This window comes from Peromyscus maniculatus, chromosome 5 (genome assembly GCF_049852395.1).
Source record: "Peromyscus maniculatus bairdii isolate BWxNUB_F1_BW_parent chromosome 5, HU_Pman_BW_mat_3.1, whole genome shotgun sequence".
Taxonomy (NCBI): Eukaryota; Metazoa; Chordata; class Mammalia; order Rodentia; family Cricetidae; genus Peromyscus; species Peromyscus maniculatus.
Window position 1 is genome coordinate 57,443,919 of NC_134856.1, and position 6,183 is coordinate 57,450,101.

At 66.4% G+C, this 6,183-nt stretch overlaps 2 non-coding genes across 2 annotated transcripts; both read right to left on the reverse strand.

Annotated features, from left to right (window-relative positions):
* Window positions 1-2,413: 2,413 nt before the first annotated feature.
* LOC143273698 (5S ribosomal RNA) lies at window positions 2,414-2,532 on the reverse strand. The gene has a single exon (XR_013051885.1). It is a non-coding gene; the product is annotated as a 5S ribosomal RNA (ribosomal RNA).
* A 3,304-nt stretch (window positions 2,533-5,836) lies between these two features.
* LOC143273699 (5S ribosomal RNA) lies at window positions 5,837-5,955 on the reverse strand. Its single transcript, XR_013051887.1, has one exon. It is a non-coding gene; the product is annotated as a 5S ribosomal RNA (ribosomal RNA).
* Between the last annotated feature and the right edge of the window lie 228 nt (window positions 5,956-6,183).

Sequence of the window (6,183 nt, forward strand, 5' to 3'; positions counted from 1 at the left end):
CCAGGAGACACAGACAGACACAGACAGACAGACACACACACAAACACACACACACACACACACACACGCATGCACAAACACACACGCGCACACACACACACATGCACGCCCATTCACACACCCTTCCCTACCTCCTGGATGGACCTTGGTTCCCTCTCTGGAACTTGGAATGCCAGCTCGTGGGCTCCAGGTTCTGCTCCCACCCCCGCCCCACCCCCACGGAGAACCCGTCCATCCATTCCTCCGTGGCAGAAGCCTCCCTCCCCGGGAAGCGGCGGGGGCGGCGGGGGCGGCGGCGGCGGCGGCGGCGGCGGCGGCGGGGGCCGCGGCGGCGATGATGAGCCGCCCCGCTCAGCCCGCCCGGGAGAAGGGAGAATGTCTCGCTGGAAGGCGCGCAAGATGATCCTGCGCCCATGGGTTTCAGCGAACTTGGAACTTGGGTCTTGGCGCTCTGCGCGTGCACGGTGGGGGCAGAGGCGGGTCCCGTCCGGGCCAGGCGTCTCTTGGGCTATCTATCCTCGGTCCCACCCGGCCAGCGGGCCTCCTCCCACCTTGCCTGTGGAGAGGACTGTCCTCTGGAGAGTCCCGGACGAGGAAGGAAGCGTGTGTCTAGGCCCCAACTCCTCGGTTACATCTTCCCTTGCCAATGGATGAGACAGCTCGGGCAGGGCCCTGCAGCCACAAAGTCTGTCTGTCTGTCTGTCTGTCTGTCTGTCTTCACTGGATGGAGCGAGCACCCGTGCTCTAGCAAGGAGGGACGGCCGCACAGCCAAGCCAGAGCGTACAAAACCAGAGGCACAAACATGCGCACACTCGTGCACACATCCACACCCAGACACGGAGCCCGAGCCTCGCCACACACACATAAACGGGCAAGGATGTCCAGGGCAGGTTGGAACACGGGGCTCTTTGTCGCTCAGCTCCGTGGACGTTGGGGGTAGAGGCGGGTCACGGGGCCAGAATTCTCTTCCTGCCACCTGGCCACCCGGCCACCCGGCCACGCACCCATCCAAAGCTGCCTCCATCAAGGAAGAGCCAAGGGTCTGAGCGGGCGCGACGAAGGTCGCGCGGCTGGACCGGACTGTGTGCCGGGGGTCTGATGGCCTCTCAAACCCCAGCACGGACCCCTCCGCTCTGGGGGACCTGCTTCCGCGATAGACAGAGAATTCCCGAGAATTCCCGCACCGCCGGCGCCTCAGTGGGACAGCGCCTGACCTGTGACTTCCTCTTGCCCTGGGACCACTAGGTTCCAGGTCGGGCCCATCTTGGACCCGGGTGCTCTGCTCGGCCACCGCACTACTGACTGACTCCTCTACTGGCCTGCGCCCAGGCCTTGGCCCCTCGGGTCGGGCTCGGGAAGCAACCAACTGTGGCTCTCTGGCATCCCATCCCACCGGCGACACGCGCAGCCACACCCACGGACACGTCGCAGCCCCCTAGGGCACCGCTTCACGTGGACTCACACTCATGCACGCACACACGTAGACCTCCACACACACGCTCGCCCACACGGAAACACACTCGGCATGTGTGCCCCCGCACACGCACGCACGCACGCAAGCACGCACGCGCACACACACAGACACCCACGCACGAGCCAGGGTGCCTGCAGGCACAGAGGCCCGCGTGCGTGTGCGCCCGCAGGAACACACACACACACACACACACACACACACACACACATACACGTGCGTGAGATACCCCCCCCAACACACAAAACATTCAATGATGCAGGAATGAGGCTACACAGGCACACAGGATGACAATGCGGCCGACCTGAACACACACACACACACACACACACACACACACACACACACACGGGCCTACTCACCTATGCACGCACCCAAAGTTAACACACTCAGGGAGGCAGGAAGGCAGGCAGGCAGGCCCGTAGGCACGCCCCTGGGCACCACCACCCTATCCCGTGGGGGCTCCTAGTGGGGGAGGTGGGCGTGGTGGAGGGCTCGGGTGGGAGCCTGGTTCCTCTGGGACTGCTTCCAAGCGGTGGGCTGTGTGGAGGTGGTGGGCGGATCTGTCCCCCCACCCCATCCCCGTGCCGGGACCCGGAGTGTCCTCCTCCCAGACCCCCGCCTGTGGAGCCAGGCAGGCAGCCAGGTGCGATGGAGCCCCGGTTGTTGGAGGGCAAGGCTAGCCTGGGCTGCCTGTCAGGCGAGACCTGCCTCTCTCATGTGAATCTTAGCTTCTTCTGGGGTCCTGGGATCCCCACTCGGGTGTTTCCCCCGGTGGGTTGGCAGCGTGCCTGAGGGCTGCGATGGCCGGGCGAATTGGCAGCCTTGCGGGCGAAGGGGAGGGGGAGGGGGAGGCGGAGGGGTCCCGGGGCCCGCCCCATGGGGGCCCGCGGCCGCAAAGGGCCTGCCTTTCAAAGGCCAAAAGGGGCAAAGGCAAAAAAAGCCTACAGCACCCGGTATTCCCAGGCGGTCTCCCATCCAAGTACTAACCAGGCCCGACCCTGCTTAGCTTCCGAGATCAGACGAGATCGGGCGCGTTCAGGGTGGTATGGCCGTAGACGACGGCGCCCGGTCCGCGGAGCCTCAAGAGCCTCACCTCCGCCGCTGCCCTCAGCAGCTCACCCACCCACCCGCCGCCCCGGAGCCCGGCTCGCGCCCCACCCTGAACGCGACGGCACGCCAGCGAGGCCCTCCTCAGCCCTCTGCCCGCGTCCGTGGCCCGTGGTCCGTGGCCCGCAGCGGGGGCCCAGGGCCGGCAGTGGCCAGCGTTTCCCCGGGACCTTCTCCTCTCCCGGTCCTGCTTCATCGGCCGGCGGCACTCTCCCACCGGGCACACCCGGCGGGCCCCTGGCACCTTGGCTCGCCCGCAAGCCTGCTCCTCCCTCTCCCTGGGCCTCGGGCGGGTCCGGTGTGCACGCGCCCGCACCTCCCGCTCCCCCGCTCGGCTTTCCACGGCTGCGGGCGCTGAAGCCTCAGGACCTTCTTCCTTCCAGGGCAGGGGCTGCCTTGGCTCCGCGACTCGCCCCACCCGTTGCCAGGTAGCCAGCCCCTGGTCTTTGGGGCAGGCAGGTTGGAGCCCTCCTCTGACCTGCAGGCCATTTCTGTGCCTTTGGGGGTCCTGGTGGGGAGGTGGAGGTGGGGGGGTGGGGAGTGGGGGTGAGGGTGGCAGGAGGGGTTCGTGGCCCTGCCCGGGCTGCGCTCTGCCACTTTCTTTCCTGGCTTCCCGGGGAGGGGAGGTGCCCAGGGAGGCGCAGGCAAGGCGGCCGGATCCTTCGGGTGGGTCATCCACCCGTCCAGACAGGGTGCTCACCCTCCTGACGGTGCTGCCCCGAGGTGGTGCCTGGACGGATGGGGTGCTCGCACCGACTGTCATCTCTCACCTTGGGGAACTGTCGGCTTCTCCTCCTCCTCCTCCTCCCCCGTTGCTCCTTCCTACTCCTCTTCCTCCTCTCCCCAGGAGACACAGACAGACACAGACAGACAGACACACACACAAACACACACACACACACACACACACACGCATGCACAAACACACACGCGCACACACACACACATGCACGCCCATTCACACACCCTTCCCTACCTCCTGGATGGACCTTGGTTCCCTCTCTGGAACTTGGAATGCCAGCTCGTGGGCTCCAGGTTCTGCCCCCACCCCCGCCCCACCCCCACGGAGAACCCGTCCATCCATTCCTCCGTGGCAGAAGCCTCCCTCCCCGGGAAGCGGCGGGGGCGGCGGGGGCGGCGGCGGCGGCGGCGGCGGCGGCGGCGGGGGCCGCGGCGGCGATGATGAGCCGCCCCGCTCAGCCCGCCCGGGAGAAGGGAGAATGTCTCGCTGGAAGGCGCGCAAGATGATCCTGCGCCCATGGGTTTCAGCGAACTTGGAACTTGGGTCTTGGCGCTCTGCGCGTGCACGGTGGGGGCAGAGGCGGGTCCCGTCCGGGCCAGGCGTCTCTTGGGCTATCTATCCTCGGTCCCACCCGGCCAGCGGGCCTCCTCCCACCTTGCCTGTGGAGAGGACTGTCCTCTGGAGAGTCCCGGACGAGGAAGGAAGCGTGTGTCTAGGCCCCAACTCCTCGGTTACATCTTCCCTTGCCAATGGATGAGACAGCTCGGGCAGGGCCCTGCAGCCACAAAGTCTGTCTGTCTGTCTGTCTGTCTGTCTGTCTTCACTGGATGGAGCGAGCACCCGTGCTCTAGCAAGGAGGGACGGCCGCACAGCCAAGCCAGAGCGTACAAAACCAGAGGCACAAACATGCGCACACTCGTGCACACATCCACACCCAGACACGGAGCCCGAGCCTCGCCACACACACATAAACGGGCAAGGATGTCCAGGGCAGGTTGGAACACGGGGCTCTTTGTCGCTCAGCTCCGTGGACGTTGGGGGTAGAGGCGGGTCACGGGGCCAGAATTCTCTTCCTGCCACCTGGCCACCCGGCCACCCGGCCACGCACCCATCCAAAGCTGCCTCCATCAAGGAAGAGCCAAGGGTCTGAGCGGGCGCGACGAAGGTCGCGCGGCTGGACCGGACTGTGTGCCGGGGGTCTGATGGCCTCTCAAACCCCAGCACGGACCCCTCCGCTCTGGGGGACCTGCTTCCGCGACAGACAGAGAATTCCCGAGAATTCCCGCACCGCCGGCGCCTCAGTGGGACAGCGCCTGACCTGTGACTTCCTCTTGCCCTGGGACCACTAGGTTCCAGGTCGGGCCCATCTTGGACCCGGGTGCTCTGCTCGGCCACCGCACTACTGACTGACTCCTCTACTGGCCTGCGCCCAGGCCTTGGCCCCTCGGGTCGGGCTCGGGAAGCAACCAACTGTGGCTCTCTGGCATCCCATCCCACCGGCGACACGCGCAGCCACACCCACGGACACGTCGCAGCCCCCTAGGGCACCGCTTCACGTGGACTCACACTCATGCACGCACACACGTAGACCTCCACACACACGCTCGCCCACACGGAAACACACTCGGCATGTGTGCCCCCGCACATGCACGCACGCACGCAAGCACGCACGCGCACACACACAGACACCCACGCACGAGCCAGGGTGCCTGCAGGCACAGAGGCCCGCGTGCGTGTGCGCCCGCAGGAACACACACACACACACACACACACACACACATACACGTGCGTGAGATACCCCCCCCAACACACAAAACATTCAATGATGCAGGAATGAGGCTACACAGGCACACAGGATGACAATGCGGCCGACCTGAACACACACACACACACACACACACACACACACACACACACACACGGGCCTACTCACCTATGCACGCACCCAAAGTTAACACACTCAGGGAGGCAGGAAGGCAGGCAGGCAGGCCCGTAGGCACGCCCCTGGGCACCACCACCCTATCCCGTGGGGGCTCCTAGTGGGGGAGGTGGGCGTGGTGGAGGGCTCGGGTGGGAGCCTGGTTCCTCTGGGACTGCTTCCAAGCGGTGGGCTGTGTGGAGGTGGTGGGCGGATCTGTCCCCCCACCCCATCCCCGTGCCGGGACCCGGAGTGTCCTCCTCCCAGACCCCCGCCTGTGGAGCCAGGCAGGCAGCCAGGTGCGATGGAGCCCCGGTTGTTGGAGGGCAAGGCTAGCCTGGGCTGCCTGTCAGGCGAGACCTGCCTCTCTCATGTGAATCTTAGCTTCTTCTGGGGTCCTGGGATCCCCACTCGGGTGTTTCCCCCGGTGGGTTGGCAGCGTGCCTGAGGGCTGCGATGGCCGGGCGAATTGGCAGCCTTGCGGGCGAAGGGGAGGGGGAGGGGGAGGCGGAGGGGTCCCGGGGCCCGCCCCATGGGGGCCCGCGGCCGCAAAGGGCCTGCCTTTCAAAGGCCAAAAGGGGCAAAGGCAAAAAAAGCCTACAGCACCCGGTATTCCCAGGCGGTCTCCCATCCAAGTACTAACCAGGCCCGACCCTGCTTAGCTTCCGAGATCAGACGAGATCGGGCGCGTTCAGGGTGGTATGGCCGTAGACGACGGCGCCCGGTCCGCGGAGCCTCAAGAGCCTCACCTCCGCCGCTGCCCTCAGCAGCTCACCCACCCACCCGCCGCCCCGGAGCCCGGCTCGCGCCCCACCCTGAACGCGACGGCACGCCAGCGAGGCCCTCCTCAGCCCTCTGCCCGCGTCCGTGGCCCGTGGTCCGTGGCCCGCAGCGGGGGCCCAGGGCCGGCAGTGGCCAGCGTTTCCCCGGGACCTTCTCCT